This window comes from Triturus cristatus, chromosome 9 (assembly GCF_964204655.1).
Source record: "Triturus cristatus chromosome 9, aTriCri1.1, whole genome shotgun sequence".
NCBI classification, from domain to species: domain Eukaryota; kingdom Metazoa; phylum Chordata; class Amphibia; order Caudata; family Salamandridae; genus Triturus; species Triturus cristatus.
Window position 1 is genome coordinate 648,003,559 of NC_140592.1, and position 16,785 is coordinate 648,020,343.

A 16,785-nucleotide genomic window follows, 5' to 3' on the forward strand; every position below is an offset into this window, starting at 1 on the left:
ACCCAAAGGTATTGGACTGCTTTACATGAGCACCAGTTACATTACACATGGTCACATTCAGTATTTTTTAGGTATGGGTAGATTAAGTGATTTGCCCAGAATTACAGGATGTTGAGCCCATTCAGAGACTCAAACCTGGTTCCCTCGTTGCATGTTCGGCAGCTCTGGTGATAACGCCATATCCACTCTGTAAACAGATGAGGCCCATCTAACTTACTTAGTGGCCTTATGGGACAATCTACACCCTGCAGCACACACATGCAGAAGTGCGGAGAGGCAATCAAATCTGCTTCAGAGGAGTGAGGAAAAGTCAAGTTGTATACTTGCTATACTACCAGGGTTAAGAACTGAAAGAAACAGTGAACTGAATGTGAATATGACTAGTGGAGAGAAAATTGAGACTGTACATGAGATTAAATAATGCTTTTATCTAACTTCTTGCAGGGACCAGACATCAACGGGTCACCGTAGTGGGAACTAGCTCCATTTGGACTCGGCGGGTGCATCGCCACAAGGGAGAATTTTACTCAGGATCATTGCCCTGTATGCTAAGATGGATTATGTAGTACTTTCTCTTTCTTAAATGAGAAGCCTGTGGCTGGACTACAAATATATTTGTGTCTTTTGACTGATTTTGGAGTGCTAGCACAGAAACTCCACACTACCTCCCTGTGAAGCTTGTGACTGCTTGCCCTCCTTACCCTGATAGTCAAGTGTGGAGGGGTTACCACTTGGCCCAGTTTGTAGAGCCATGGAAGGGTGTATCACAGGACACTGGTGGCAAATGACCGCAATCTCCACAGATGGGGCCCAGCAACACGTCTGCCCTGTGGCTCCCAAATATGGGGTATGATAGATGACCAAGGCACATGGCAGGATATTCATGGTTGGGTGGAAGGCCAATGAGAGAGCTGCAACATTTAGAACAGGTTTAGGGAAAGAGAGTGGTTATACAAGGGGGCAAAAGGGTGTGATAAGAGGGCAATATCTGTTGGAGTTGAGCTTGATGTAATGAATATGGAGAGGAAGGGCATTTTAGGAAGAATACGTGTTTTTTGGACAAAGGGCTTGGGAAGGACCAGCCAACCACAAAAGAGAGCAATAAAAAGGATGGAGAGCAAAAACGGGTTGGTAATGATATGGCTGGTAATGGAGGAGAGAAGGAGCAGGCAAAATGAAGGAGAAGCTCAAGAAGCTGCCATAGATGCAAGTCACTAAACCAGTGGGTGTGCATTTAATAGCAAAGAAAAAAATATGGAAGAGCAAATATGTGGCGATTGTCAAACTGTTGCACTGGAAGGTGAGAGCAAATGGAGGGTACAAGTAGGAGGAGTTTGAGCTATCGGAACATGCCTACGGCTATTGCAGTTGGATGCTAGTATTTTTATTTACACTTGTGTGTATGGTAAAAACTAAAAAAAAGCAGAGTGGCTTCTTTCATATATAGATGTGATTAGGAAAGTAAACATCAAATATTGTGAGGAAGGAACACCATAAAAAGGTCCGTGAACTCTAGTCTTCTGTCTTCTAAATTTCTTTATTTTCCACAAACGTGGAATCTTCAATTGATGATGATTCAATAATTCACAAAATATTGGGCTTCCAAATACATTTCACAAAACTTTATCAACCTCTTAGCCCTTGTTAAGCCAACGCGTTTCGTCCTACCCTTAGGACTTCCTCAGGGCTGTAAAGAGTTCAAAAGAAACAGAAAAACAAGTTTTTACAAAATAATATGAACAATACAAAAACAATTTTTCTTTTTCAAATACAGGAATTCACTCTATTCTCACTTGATTTTACTATATTACAATGTTTGTTGAACCCATAATTTATATTGCACTAGGCAACACCTATCGACTATACATCTTCTACTTCCTAATTCACCTGAAGCTTTTCAACCTCAAACAATTTTTCATATCAAACCTCAGATTTTATTGATTCAGAGTTCAAGAGGACGCACATATGCTAATTTTACAGACAATTCTTGGACCATGTGAGTACTGAAATTATTACCCCCAGCTTTTTCTTGTTGCACCCACGTTTCTTCAACTATTGGATCCATCTTCCCACCAGTGTTATCTATATACAAGTTAGACAGCAAAATTTGTATGTTGAACTTCTCTCTCTCCATGACTTCCCCATGCAACCATAGCCCTAGGTGATCTATACTCACCAAAAACTATCATGGATATCAATACGATATGTGAAAAACAGTCCTTGTCTCAGAAATTATAACCAATCTATAGAAAACAAAAATATCAATCATTCTCCACCTATTTTTAACTTTTGTAATTTTTTTTTTTTTTAAAACACAAGACAGTCATCATGAATTAAGAACAACGTACCTTTCTCAACATAAGTTAAATGCCTCTAATAAAAGGCAAAATTCATCCAAAATGCCAACAACTTCCGAATATAATCATAGCTAAAATAATTAAAAAAACGCCACATATTAGGCTTTCATATAATGCCACATAATATCCTCTAACGTCTGCCCAATATCCCTTATGACAACAATAACGTCCTTTCACGCAACTCACCAAGAGCGTTATATCTCAAAGACCTTCTCTTCTGCCCGGGGCTCAATAAATCCCGTCGGTGAAGTTCATGCCCGAAGTACTGTCTTAAAAAGCCTCCATTAACCAATCAACGCTGGTGTTGGAAAACGATTTTTAACCAATGCAATTACTCCATTCTAAACCCTGGTTATCATAAATCAGTTCCCTCTCTGGTCCATTCACCACCATTGACCAAACAACGCTAGTGTTGAAAAGCGATTTTTAACCAATGAAATCACTCCATTCTAAACCCTAATTAGCATAAATCAGTTCCCTCTCTAGTCCGTCAACCGAATACTGCATAACATTTCATATCCCTGAATAAAAAGCTAATATTCTAGATCGCTCCAATCCAATTAGAAAAATTCTAACTCTAACGTTTATTCTTTGCTGATTGTTCTAATCAGAACTATTACCCTTTTTCCAATCCAGTTCGGTTTAGCCCTCCTCAAGGATCGAACTCACCACCCTGCCAATTCATTATGTCATCATTCTTTATATTACGCTATAAACGATCCTCTCTTAAAACCCAAGCAAACGTGTAAAAGAATCCGCAACCAAAATCCTTGCCTATACAAAAAACAATTCTACAACTTTTCGAAAAATATTATTTAATCTCCGAAAAATTCTCCAAAAAAAGGAGGGGGGTTTTGTGGTTCTTAATTATTAAACCAGTTTTCCTGGATGATTCCAGATTAAAAATTCTATTCGGCGTCCTCAAGACTCGAACTCACTACCTTCCCCCTAGATCTTGTTTCTATTCTCACTGTTCCTATTGAGCTATCAACTTTCCTAGATCAATCCACTAATATAAGCATCACATGTATTATCCTATGCGCAATTCAACCATGCCACGTTCTTCCAACGAAAATTCCAGCAGTTCAACTTTTCCTAATAAATCGGGTTTTTACTCCCTCAAATTAAAAAATAATGTAGCTCATGATCACTATTCAAACCCGAGCTTACTGCTCTGCACCGGCTAATCCATCTCGCCTCCTGCTGTCTTAAATATAGCTCTATGTCGCCTCCCCTTGAACTCTGTGTGATTCTTTGCAACCCATGGAACCTGAAAGACAACTTTTCTTTATGCTCTACAAACATGTGTTGATAAATCGGGGATTTCATGTCCTTGTTTACAATCGACCTCCTATGTTCCTGTATACTTAATTTAAGTACACGCTTAGTGCTCCCAATGTATATCTTTGAGCAGTTGCATACTATAACATATACTACCGCTGTACTGTTGCAATTAATAAACTCATTTATACGCCATGATCTCACTGTATTGTACTGGAATGATCGCGTCCGGTTCAGACCTAAATCACAAATGCTGCAATTATTGCATGTATAGAAACCTTTCGGAGGCATGGGTAGCCAATTTTTTTCTCCTTTGTCCTCCAATTTTTCAACATAATTCCTGGTAATAATGCTACCTATGTTCGGGCAGGTTCTATTTGAAATCATCGGTTTCTCCGAGATCACCCCTACTAAACCTGGCACTCCTTTAAGCAAATCCCAATTCCTATTTAAAATCTTGTAAATCTGACTCTTTTCATTGCTAAAGGTTGATATGAATGCCAGTCTTTCCTTTGAACTTGACCTCTTGGTTGTTACCAACGTTCTCACCCTTGAAATCCCCTCCATTTTCGTCCTGGCAGTAGCTAAACTCTGTTTCGAGTAACCTCTATTCCTTAACCGGTCTTGTAAATCGGTCAGCCCTGTCACAAAGTCTTTATCCTGACTGCAGTTCCGTCTCAATCTGATCATTTCACCATACGGAATCCCCTCAATAACTCATCTGGGATGAGCACTGTCTGCCCTCAAAATAGAATTAGAAGCTGTGTCCTTTCTAAACAATTTACTTTGAATCCTGTTGTCTTGTACAAATAATTCTACGTCCAAATATGAGATTCTATTGCAATGATGACATGCTGTGAACTTGACATTAAAATCATTCTGATTCAAGTAACCTACATACTCTTCCAATTCAATTGCAGTTCCTCTCCAAATTACCAACACGTCATCAATTAATCTGCCCCAAAAAACAATCAGATCAATCCATTTGGCAGCACCTCTGTGCCAAGTTTTCCAGTTGGGCTGTGAAGGGCCTAGATTATAGAGAAGGGCGGAAAACGTACTTTTATCTAAGAAACACCAAGAGGTGGGTGGAATGAAATTGAGTAATGAATTGGAAGAAGGGAGAATGGAGGGCCCATTTGAATACTGACTGAAAGAGGTTTTGATTATTTTCCTTTGGGAGGTTCACAATAAAGAATTGTGGAGATATGCTTGATTCAGCATCCTTTGTGGGCAGTAGAGTTGTCTCTGAATAATTTTATTTCAGAGGAGCTGAGCTATGTGCCCTTTTGCCTCAGTAGTTGATAATATGGTGGAGCTTATCAGGAGATGGGGTAAGGGGCTTTTATTGCTAAATGTGATTTTAAATCGGCCTTTCAGCTACTATGAGTGCATCCAGATAACTATGAGTTGGTGGAAGTACAGTTAGTTTCAAGGGCAGATGTTTGTAGATATGACATTGCCAGTGCATTGTTCTATTTCGTATTCACGGTATGAGAAGTTTAGAAGTCAATGCCTTATTATTTTTTTTACAATATTTTTTTATTGGCTGAAAAGAAGTGGCCACCTCTAGCCTGGCGTTGGGGAACTTTCAAAAAGTTAATGAAATACTCAGAGGTGCTGTTGGCTCTTGAGAAGACAGTAGGTCTGGTTACAACATAGACAACCTTTGGGCTTGGGCTGGATTCAGTGGTAAAGGAGGGGAGATTACCAATCGCCAAAAGAAATATGATGTCACAGATACTCGAGAAGATGTTGGTGTGTAAGAAAGTGGAAGCTTTGTCTCAACAGGTATTGCTGGGGCATCTGCACTTTGCATATCAGATGGTGAGAGCATGAAGGGTGTTTTGTAGGGGGCTTGGCTTGGCATTATCGGTGGAATACTTGCCCCACTGTAGAAGTAAGCTGTCCACTGGTGTTAAAGCTGACCTACAAGTGTGAGAAGTCTTTCTGAACAACTTCAGGGGTGTTACTTTGTGGTCTATTGGCGATCAGGTGGAATGGATTGTGCAAATATTTTTATATCCTTCAGCAGGTGGTGGTTTTGGTTTATTCTGGCAAGGAATGTGGAGTGTGGAGCAATGGCCATAAATGTGGAAGCAATAAGAAGGGACTATTGGCTACTGGAGTTTTTCCCTTTGTTGGTGGTATTGGTTCTTTGGAGACAAGACTGTCGAAACAATACGAACATGAAGGTGATGGAAATACTTAGCTGGCAGTCGGTCAGGAACTGAAGGTTTTGCAGCTTACTTAGGTTTTTGTGCTGGGCTATTAGCATTATAAAATATTGTGTTTCAAGTGAGGCATGTGCTAGGGGTTGACAATGAAATTGTGGATTTGTCATTTTGTTCACCGTTTAGAAGCTTCTTTAGTCTGGCGTGGGGAGCAGATGCACGCAAGACAGGGCTGCTGCAAATAGGTAAGTGAGGGTGTTGCAGCTGATCAGGATTTCTTTGTGACCCTCGAACAGACAAGCATGCAGATAGTTATGGCTATAGGGGTGAAACCATAGTTGTCAAATGAGTGTCCATTTGAAAGGTGGCAGGTGGAGGTAGCGGACTTTATAATCTCATGCTTAATATGGGCTTTCTGTCAGTGACCATAGCATGTAAAGTGGCATACATTTTTATGGTAAATTGTTTTGGGCTATGACCCCTCAGCACATGAGGTGAGTATTGGAAATTTAGAAGGGTGGTCTTGGAAGTTTAAGGGTCAGGAGAGAATTTGGTGTCCGATCACCTTGTCTCTGTTGCAAAGCATAATACATGCCTTGGGCAGTATGTGTCTTATTAGAGTTGAGGCATTCAGGGTATCAGAATTATTATAGGGTAAATGAGGTGTTGGGCTTCTGAGCCAAGATGTTCTCGTTAAAGAGGATGAGACTGGGGCATGGCTGAGAAGATTGAAAACTGATCAGAGAGGGAGGGGTAAAATAGGTTTCAGCAAGATTTATTTTCCCAATTGTGTGCAGGCACCATTTCTGGAAGTTGGTTAAGGGTAAGGAGCACATGTTTCTGGACATACTAATTGATCAACAAAGCAGGTTTTCACCTATTAAAGATTTTGTGCAAAATATTAGTTACGTTGGGCTTGTCTGATTGGAAGTTTGGGACCCATTTGTTTAGGATTGGGGCAACAACAAAAGTCAAAAAGATTAGGGATCTGGGGAGATGGGGATCTAATTGTTTCTGAGGAGATAGCAATCAAATTTTTTTAGTAGGTACACAAGGCTTGAAAGGGCTGTGCTTCAACAACCTTAGTCTCTTCATCCCATGGTCCTTGACCCTAGCGAGGCGCGCAACGCCTATAGGGTTAAAAGGGCTTCAGCTCCCCCACTGGTGTGTCTCAGGCCGGGCTTCTGGAGCTCGAGTTGCTGTGGGCTTGGGTGCGCAGTGTCTGGAGTCTTATCTACGGTACGCCCATTTTTTCACAGGTCTTTACAGACCATTTGCATTTTTACATACTGTTGTGAACGGGTTATCAAGGCTTCATTTTTTTTCTGGTTCCAGTACCCGCTGGGCCCCCACTCTGCCTTTTCCTTACATCCATATTTTACATTGACTGCCGTAGTGTGAGAATGTATTTCATGAAAAAGAATATAAAGTAGGGTCACCTTAAGAAAAATGCCAATTGTGTTGTTTAAAGGGCCTGCAAAGACCTTGTCTTGACAGTAAATAGGGTTATAACTTTAAAAAAATATGTATTCATTTGTAATGTGACTTCTCTGTCTTTGTTCCCTCTAATTATCAGTCATGGATCATTAAGGCAGCCCTAGAACACGTAAAAGTGCTTTCTATTTATATTTGCTGTTCGAAGTATGCACAGATAAGTGCTGAAAATACAGCTTTAGGTGACTGCTTATTTTTGTACCATCTGGGACATCAAGATACTGAGCTGGCGACCCTAATCATAAGAGTGGAAGTCTGCTGCAGGATCTGCAAATCAATTATTTCCTCCACCCTCGATCCCTGATTAATGCCATAATAGCAGGGCTTTAAGTGGGCTGGATCCAGCGAGTGCTCAGCACCCGCAGTTGTTGAAAGCAGGTGCCGAGACGGGTTCCTATCAGGCTCTCCATTTTCACCCACACACTCAGAATGGACCAAAAAATCTTAACTCTGCAGCAGTTCACTGTTTTGATGTAACTTTTATTCTTTTGCAGTTCTGTTTTGCTAGCTCAAAGTGCTTTACATGAGCACCAACAAGGACATCTTCATTTATGTTTTGGTAGGCACGGACGATTGAGTGATTTGCCCAGAAACACAGGGTGTTGAGCCGACACTGAGACTCAAACCTGCTTCCTTAGCTCCAAACTTGGCAGCTCTAGCCATTACGCCATAACTTATTGCGTAAGAACTAAAGCATTTTCAATATTATATGCAACAAAGCCATAGTTGTATGTATGCATGTAGTATAATTATCTTAAAAAGAAAGTTAAGAAAAGTGTTCCCTTAGAAAATGCTTATCACAATATCCATGCACTTATTCACCACGACCTTTCACTCATACACTGGGTCCCATAAATACTACAGCCAAGATGCCAAAGCCCTTATAAAAATATTTAATAAATCAATATTTTTAATTAACAGTACTACAATAATGCATACAAATTTGTGCAAATCAGCAGTTTAAAAAAAGACATACATAACATATTAAAATCCTATACATCACAGTTATACAAATTCATTTTACTACCCACTCCTTGGAAAGGAAAATTTGAGACAGTTATATTTGTCTTATAGCTGTTAATTTACGATAATATTCACAACTGTGCAGGGTTGCTACTATCCTGTCCTCGTCTGGCAGAGTTTTGTATAGCACGAACTTGACCCGAATCGGGTATCATAGCGCTTTACATAGCACCAGTTACGTTGCATAAGGACACAGATTCATTTTTGTTAGGCACGGGAGATTAAGTGATTTGCCCAGAATCACAGGATGTTCAGCATCATTGCCGAGACTCGAACCCAGTTCCCCAGATTCGAGGTCGACCGCCCTAGCCGTTAGGCCAACTCCTCTCTCTTATTGCTGTCTTTTAACAAATTTAACAAACAAATTTTGGCGTCAACACGTTTCGGTGGCGTAGCCTTGATTAAGCCACCTTCTTGAGGACAATATGTTTAATTCACTCCTTTCCATCATTAAAATGGTACAAACACTCAATTCTTTATTCTAAGTCGAAAGAAAAATATGTTCATAAAAAGGTTTACACCCTTTGTCTAACACAATCATAGTAGAACAAATGAAAAACTGAGATGCGACAACAATTTTTCTTAACCCTTAACTCATATTTCAAAGGATCAAATTACCGATTTCAAAACATATCAGGCTATATAATAACCTCTCCTTAGTCCCCACAGAATCAATAAGTGCTTCAAACATCCCTACTTTGGTTTAGTTACCATTTAACGCCCATGTGTAACACCATTCAACCTCACTCATAACTCCATCATCATACATTTCACCATCCTCTTGACAACTCACTGGTGCAATAGCACTCAGTAGATAGTTGTTTCAGTATGGATTATTTTGGGTGGTTCACCACTAGTTCAATGGTCTCTAAATAAAAAACATGAGATGGAATCTTATTTTTTAGGAAAACATGTTTGATTTCTCTTCATGCTTAAACATAATCAGGACTGTCCAGTATCCCTGATATTTCCATTCCATTACCTATGGATCTCCACTGTCTCCCAACCTGGGGTTCTCTGCTGTTCAATCAATACTTTTCACAGCAACACCTGGGTATGAAGAAAGGATTTGTTTGTCCCAGAGAGCACACATTTTCAACCCAAATCATTAAGGTTATTTATTTTTAACGATCTCACCAGTTATGAGTAAGTGGTACACTTAGCCACAGGGGTTTGTTAAATTCCCAGAGCGCGTATCCGTAGCTAAAATATAGGCATGGATATACACTTTAGACACAGAATATCATTGGTGTATTAATATAATTTAGTAATACACCAATGTACCAACTTAATCATAAAAGGTGAGATTGTTAAAAATAAATAACCTCCATCCTCATGTTTTTTATTTAGAGACCATTGAACTAGTGGTGAACCACCCAAAAGAATCAATACTGAAACAACTATCTACTGAGCGCTATTGCACCGGTGAGTTGTCAAGAGGATGGTGAAATGTATGATAATGGAGTTATGAGTGAGGATGAATGGTGTTACACATGGGCGTTAAATGGTAACTAAACCAAAATAGGGATGTTTGAAGTACTTATGGATTCTGTGGGGACTAAGGAGAGGTTATTATATAGCCTGATATGTTCTGAAATCGGTAATTTGGTCCTTTGAAATATGAGTTAAGGGTTAAGAAAAATTGTTGTTGCATCTTGATTTATTAAATATTTTTATAAGTGCTTTAGCATCCTGAGTGTAGTATTTATGGGACCCAGTGTATGAGTGAAAGGTCGTGGTGAATAAGTGTGTGTATATTGTGATGAGCATTTTCAAAGGGATCACTTTACTTAACTTTCTGGTTATTGGTGCTCTGTCCATTTGGAACATACGAGTCCCTCTCCTTATTTTTCAAGGTATAATTATCTTATGCAACTAGCAACCTTTGACAAAGCCAATAGTCCTGGCTTGATGTAGGTGTAACGTTATTTATGGGAGGGCAATAACAGAAGCAGCGACATACCAGTCGGGCGGCACATGATGCTGAGCACAGATTTTTAGCATAAATGTTTTAAGCCACGCCCTTAATTGTACGGGCCACGCCCCTTTGAGAGACCCACTTTGTTTTTCCATCCCACTTAAAGCCCTGCATAATAGCAATAGTTTAACTTATATCGGAAACCCTAAGCCTCCGTCAATAACATGCTGAGTTACTTCAATTGTCTGGAATGCACACTGCATTCAGACAACTCACTCCTCATTCTTGTCCTTCACTTTCACGCTCACCCTGCACTCATAGCGATCACAATGCACTCATACTGATCACCATGCACTCACACCATTCACCCGCTCACCCTACACTTACAGTGATGACTCTGCACTCACAATGCACTTGCACTGTTCACCTGTACCTCACGCTGCAGTCACACGAGCACACTACTCATTCTGCACTCATGTGACACTTCACTCACATGTCCCCCTCACTGCTCAATCTGCAATCTCACTCAAACAAGCCCATCACTAACCGTGCATTAATTCGTCCCACTCTCCACTTACATCTGCACCCAAATTAATATGGTCACCTCACTCACCATGAAGTCACTCCTCTTATTCTACTCTCATACTATTGCATCGCTCACCGTGCACTCACATGGACACTCCTGCCACCCACACAGCGCAGAGGGTTAATGTGCCTGCTACAAAGAACGTGTACCATGCAGATCACAGAACTGAGTGTGAGTAAACTATGAGTAGCGCTATGAAAAAATTAAATATTTGTCAGAAAGGTGCTATAGAGTAATGAGGTGCATTGTTGGTAAGTGGTAGTTAGGGAATTCATGGAGAAAGAGGAAATAGGGGAGGGGGCACCAAAAAAGACTGTTGCACCGTGTGCGACCAGTGCTAAGGTCAGCCCTGGCTGGAAGTGTTAGCCCCCCCTGAAGTTCGGGTCTAGTTGCGCCCCTGCCCCTAGCCCTCCTCAAGCGAGACCCGTCACTACTTTGGCCCACAGAACACCAGTAAACCTGCCATACAGACAAAACTCTCCTCCTACAATCTTTTTTTACCCCACCCCTAAAAATCTAGCGTCAAGCCCCCTCCTTTAGCAACACGGCTAGCGTCTCACGCAATTATAAAAGATGAACACCGGCATACCTAAAGAACTGGCACTCTTCAAAGATAGTCTCTGCATGCTGAATTCTCTGAGCCCTACCCTGCAAAAAATTCTGTATCTCCCTATTAACCATGCACCAAGCATTGCCTATTGCCAAAGGCCTCATTGTCCTGCGCCACACTCATCTTGGAAACTATTTAGGCCATTTAACGATGTTCCCTGACCACCATTTTTGCAACTTTCTGATGTCTCCCCTCATCTTCAACAAACTGTTACCACTGAGGTGCAAAAAACTCCTTCTCGCCATAATGAATCTCTAAATCATTAGGATACACTGGGAGAAGCTGTGTCCATTGCTGGTCGGACTGGCATATAGGGCAATCAGGCAGTGACCGAATGGCTGATCTGACTGTTCAGTGTGGGGGCAATTTTTTTTTTAGATTTGTGGGTCCTTATTATGATCTGTTGGTCGTGTTTTTACTGTAAATTTCCCAGATAATACCACAAACATTGATTGCCTTTAGGAAGACAAAAGCATGCACATCTTACAAAACACCTGTATGACATGTTTCTAAATGTTCAAAACAGCCCTATTTGCAATTGTCAGCATCTTTTTTACCTATTTGATTCACTAATCGGGTTCACCAGTCCGAACCTGCCTCAATGCATCCCACACTTAAGCTACCTTTATCCTGATCCCAAGTGCCATTAAATCCTAGCTGCTTCCCAAACACCCATCTAACGTTTGAGTCAGCTGATCCACACAGCAATCACATCCTCGGTGGAGCCGAAAATGCAGCCTGAAAATAAGCAGCTACAAAGCAAGTAACATACATGAATGTACACAGAAGTAGTCAGAAGGTAGAGGAACAGATGTAGGGGTCTGGACCAGTGCTTTAAGTGGGAAAAAAAAACTGGGGGTGCTCTAAAAGGGGCGTGGTTAATGTCTTGAAGGGGCGTGGCCTATCCGAGTAGGGGCGTGGTCTAAATCAAAATAACTAGCACTGTGTGCTTAAGAAAATCATGAAGTCGCATCCAGCAAAGGATAATAAAATAGGCAAAAAGGTATATTTATTAAGTATAACCCATAAAAATACCAAATACTTTAAAATACATGTAAAGAATATTTATATTACTTAGAAATCTATTGCAAGATTCCCCAAAACCCTCGAAGATATTCAGTGTGTTTGTTTTGCTGGGGTTTCTCACAACAATTTTCTTCAGCAGACCTTCTACCTTTTGCAAGCCAACTCTTTACATACAGCTTTGGGTCAAATGTTTCAAATGGAGGACCATTGAGTTTTATCCATAGGCATGAAGAAATGGTCGCTACAAGAAGAGAGGCCCTTGTTGGACAAGCAATTAAGTTCATTGCGCTGAAACCTCTCTCGCAATCCGCATTACTTGCTGGCAGGGTTTCCATGCAAACTACTAACTTTTTTAATGCTTCAGGGGTTTTCTTTCCACCAAAATCTTTGAAAAGTCTAAAAGCTGGTATAGTATCTCTTGCTGGCAGCTGAAATTCTGAACACAGTTTCTGGATATCTGTTTCCCCATAAAGAATGCATTCATCACCAGAAGGCAAGTTGCCTGCATCTAGCACACTGAAGCTGGCTATATGTTCTTTCTCAGAATCAGGGGCACATCGTTTATTGATATTTACTGAAAGACTTTGGTAAAACTGATTTTGATTAAGGGCAACAGAGTTACTTCTACCATGGGAAAGAGGAACATCCTTGAATTTGCCCTTGTCCACCGCTTTCTGAGCCGCAGAAGCAAACTCCCCTGGTGAGTCCTTCATTGCTAGAAATATGCGTACTTGACTAACCAAAAGTCTGTGGGCATTAACAATTGTAATATCCCTCCTCTGTAAGGAGAGGGATAAGTCTTTGAGCTCTTGAAGTGCATCACACATTACCCCAAAATCTCTGATAAAAGAATAGGATGTAAGCTTCTTCAAGAGACCTTCATACTTACTCCGGTCTCTTATGGGTCTGGATGGGTCTTTAGAAGCATTCTCAAAATGTTTGCACAAGGCAGGGAAGCAGTTCCAAACAGCTTTCACAGATCTGTAACTGGATGCTACCCATCTAGTATCAAGCATTTTCCCTATCTTCTGAAGCTGTACACATACCTCGCTGGCGGCCAGATTTAGCTCTCTCTGGTTTTTTGGTGACATGCTGTATGTGGCATACAATGAGTCCATGAAAATCTTAAAGTGATTGACCCCTGCAACCTCATCAACTGTATCTGCCACAGCAAGTTCTAGTCTGTGAGCCAAACAGTGCCATGTCAGTACAAGATTTGGAAATTCTGATTTCAACAATGCTACTACTCCTCCTTTTTTACCAAACATTACTGCTGCTCCATCAGTACATACCGCAATCAAGATATCATGAAGCAGATTTTTTGTGAGTCCAACTTTTTCAAAGTAGCTTAGGAGAGCTGTCTTTACGCCAATAGCATTAGTTTCTGCCAGCTCCAGAAGGCCGAAATAGATGGTCACTGGGGTACTTTCATTTCCAAAAATGCCACGGAGGTAGATGATCAAGGTAGAAGCATTGCTAATAGAAGTGCTCTCATCAATTAATACTGTGATCTTTGGTTTTTGTTGTCTGATATAACAGACCAATCTTTGTTGCATTTCCAATGCAATGTGTTTTATTATTTCTGTTGCAGTCACATTGCTGTGCAAAACACGGCCCATTGCACTGCCACTCTTTGCCTGAAGGAGAATTAGATCAGGGTGGTCAGTGAAAGGGCGATCTTTTTTTGCCAAGTAGTAGGCAGTGTCAAATACCCTGCATGTGCTCTCCATATGTTTTGCATTACATTCGTGTACTGTCACCACAAATGTATTTTTCTGCTGAGCTGTAAGAATGTCCTCAGCTGCCAAGTGACCAGCGCTCGCCTTATGCTCCATAATCTTCTTCCTGAGCTGTTACTGCCTAAAAGCTTTTCCGTCACCGGAAGGACCAACCTCGCCATCTGCCCACACTTTAGTTACGCGCATGCCTTGGGTGTTATTGTGCACTGAAAGACCTGTTGATTTAGCCCGTTTACAGGAAGAACATCCAATATTGCCTGACTTAAGGTACAACCACTTATATTCCTCCTGAAAGTAATACCACTGTTTAGTGTTCCAGCAGTCAGGGAGTTCGACAGTTTTTTTCTCTGGCACACATTGAAGTCTTTGTAAAGGTGGACTGTCCCTGTCAGACTCTTGCTGAGTTTGACTAGCCTCATCAATAGTTGGTTGTACTGGACAAGACTCCCCTGTAACTCGCTGGCGCTTCAGTGCCGGTAGGAAGTCAATCATTGAAGACTGCATAGACTTGCGCTTCAGAGCAGAAGCAGATAAGCTACTAGTAGCCATGGTAAAACGTACAACTTCCTTCTTGAAGGCTGGACTGGTATATCTGAAAAAGAAAAGAAAATTTTGCTCTCCTGGTTTCCTCTGCCGATTTTGGTTTCCAGGTGATAAGGCCTTGCGTCACGAAAATAGAATATTGAGCCTCTTATCTGCAACAAAAACTGAATAGTTTACTCCAGTGATCAACAATGTTTAATTGGAGTGCTATTTGGCAGGCAGGTGTTACTCTTCATTTTGTGCTGCTCCTGAAAGGATCTCTCATTGTATAGTGAAGTTGTAAGGTTTTCCTGATCTGGAGATCCCAAAATACGTCTTCCCTGTGTCTCCAAAAGTCTTTTAGATGGCACTGGTACATCTGTATGTACTCTACTCCAGTCTACTTACTCCTTCGTGATTTGCATACACTGGACTTGTTCACTGCCTCACACATGGGATACCAGTACACACTGCCTGCACAGTTCTCTCACACACATACTCCCTGCTAAGGCCCGATGTATAGTATTTTGATTTATGTAACACTTACTACCCCTGATGAGGGGTTGCATCGCTTGTTCGGCGAGTAGCATGCTACTATGAAATCCATAAAGGATTAGTGGCAAATTAGTATAGTGATATATGAAAGTAATTTGAGCGGTGGATGTGTTAGTCATTTGGATTGAGAAGGGTAGTGGAGGGATAGAATAGGGAAAAGGTATGCATTTATATAGCACTTGCTACCCCCGAGGTGTTGAATTGCTTTTTCGGCGAGTAGCAGGCTACCCCAGAACCCATACAATACTAAACCCACAGAACAAACCCACAAAGCAAGAATAGACTACTGCAACACTGCATGGAATAAATAATATCCAGAGGCACTGCCATCATACTGCGTCACTGCATGGAATAAAGAGTACCCGTAGGCACTGCTCTCTTCCTACCTCACTGCACAGTATAAAGAACACTCCTAGGCATTGCCATCCTTCTACATTTTTATATCACTGCACAGTATAATGAATATCCTGAGGCACTGACATCCAGCTGCCACATTGCATCCACCACAGCTCTCTGAATAGGATTAACTCTACCACCTCAGTCAGAACCTAAAGATGTGTCTCAGGTGGTCTGCAGCCAGAACACCTTGGAAGGAGGTGTCGCTTGAAGCAACATCAGCAAATCCATTCCTTTCTTCAGCTCTGATGGTGGAACGCAGCTGTGGGCAGGAGTCTGAACCAGAGCAAAATGCCAGGAATGGGCGCGCGGGAAGGTGCGCCATTAACTGTAAGCATTAAGAAAACCTATCCAGCACAGATACAGGCCCTCACACAGGCCCTCGCCACCTCTACAGCACAGACACAGGCCCTCACCACCTCTCCAGTACAGAAGCAGGCCCTCACCACCCCCACCCCCCAGCACAGACACAGGCCCCCATCCCCTCTCCTGTACATATCCAGCCCCTCACCAATTCTCCAGCACATATACAGGCCCCCATCCCCTCTCCCGCACATATCCAGGCCCCCACCACCTCTCCAGCACAGACGCAGGCCCCCACCACCTCTACAGAACAGATGCAGGCCCCCACCACCTCTCCAGCACAGATACAGGCCCTCGCCACCTCTACAGATCACTCAGTTCAAAGTATGCAGTACACAACAGTTCTGTGTTGCACGAAACAAAAACTACTTCCTGGTTGGGGGGGGGGGCGACGACGACGACGACGACAATTCCTCTTAGGGAATGCAAGATGAAGTAACACGTGACTGCATGCATAAAGCACTCTCAACGGATACCATCTCTGGGTGATGAAGAGGGCTTGGAGTCAACAAATACTTGGACAGACTGTCAGAGGGCTATAATTAGCATTTATATAGTGCACAACCTGCCATAAACTGCACTTACCGAGAAAGGATGGGGCTCCACAGGTGAAAATGCTGAAGGTCGGGTTTTCGTGCTGGAGCAGGCTGCCTGGGGTCCTCTGCCTCTTCAGTTTTTCAGCATCCCACGCTGGCACCACCTCGACGTTGCTCCTGGATTTGTCCCGCGCTGCCACCACCT

The 16,785-nt window shown here is 41.8% G+C and overlaps 1 pseudogene; it reads right to left on the bottom strand.

The window, feature by feature from the left end:
• Positions 1–12,525: 12,525 nt before the first annotated feature.
• LOC146798434 (E3 SUMO-protein ligase KIAA1586-like) lies at positions 12,526–14,757 on the bottom strand (annotated as a pseudogene).
• Between the last annotated feature and the right edge of the window lie 2,028 nt (positions 14,758–16,785).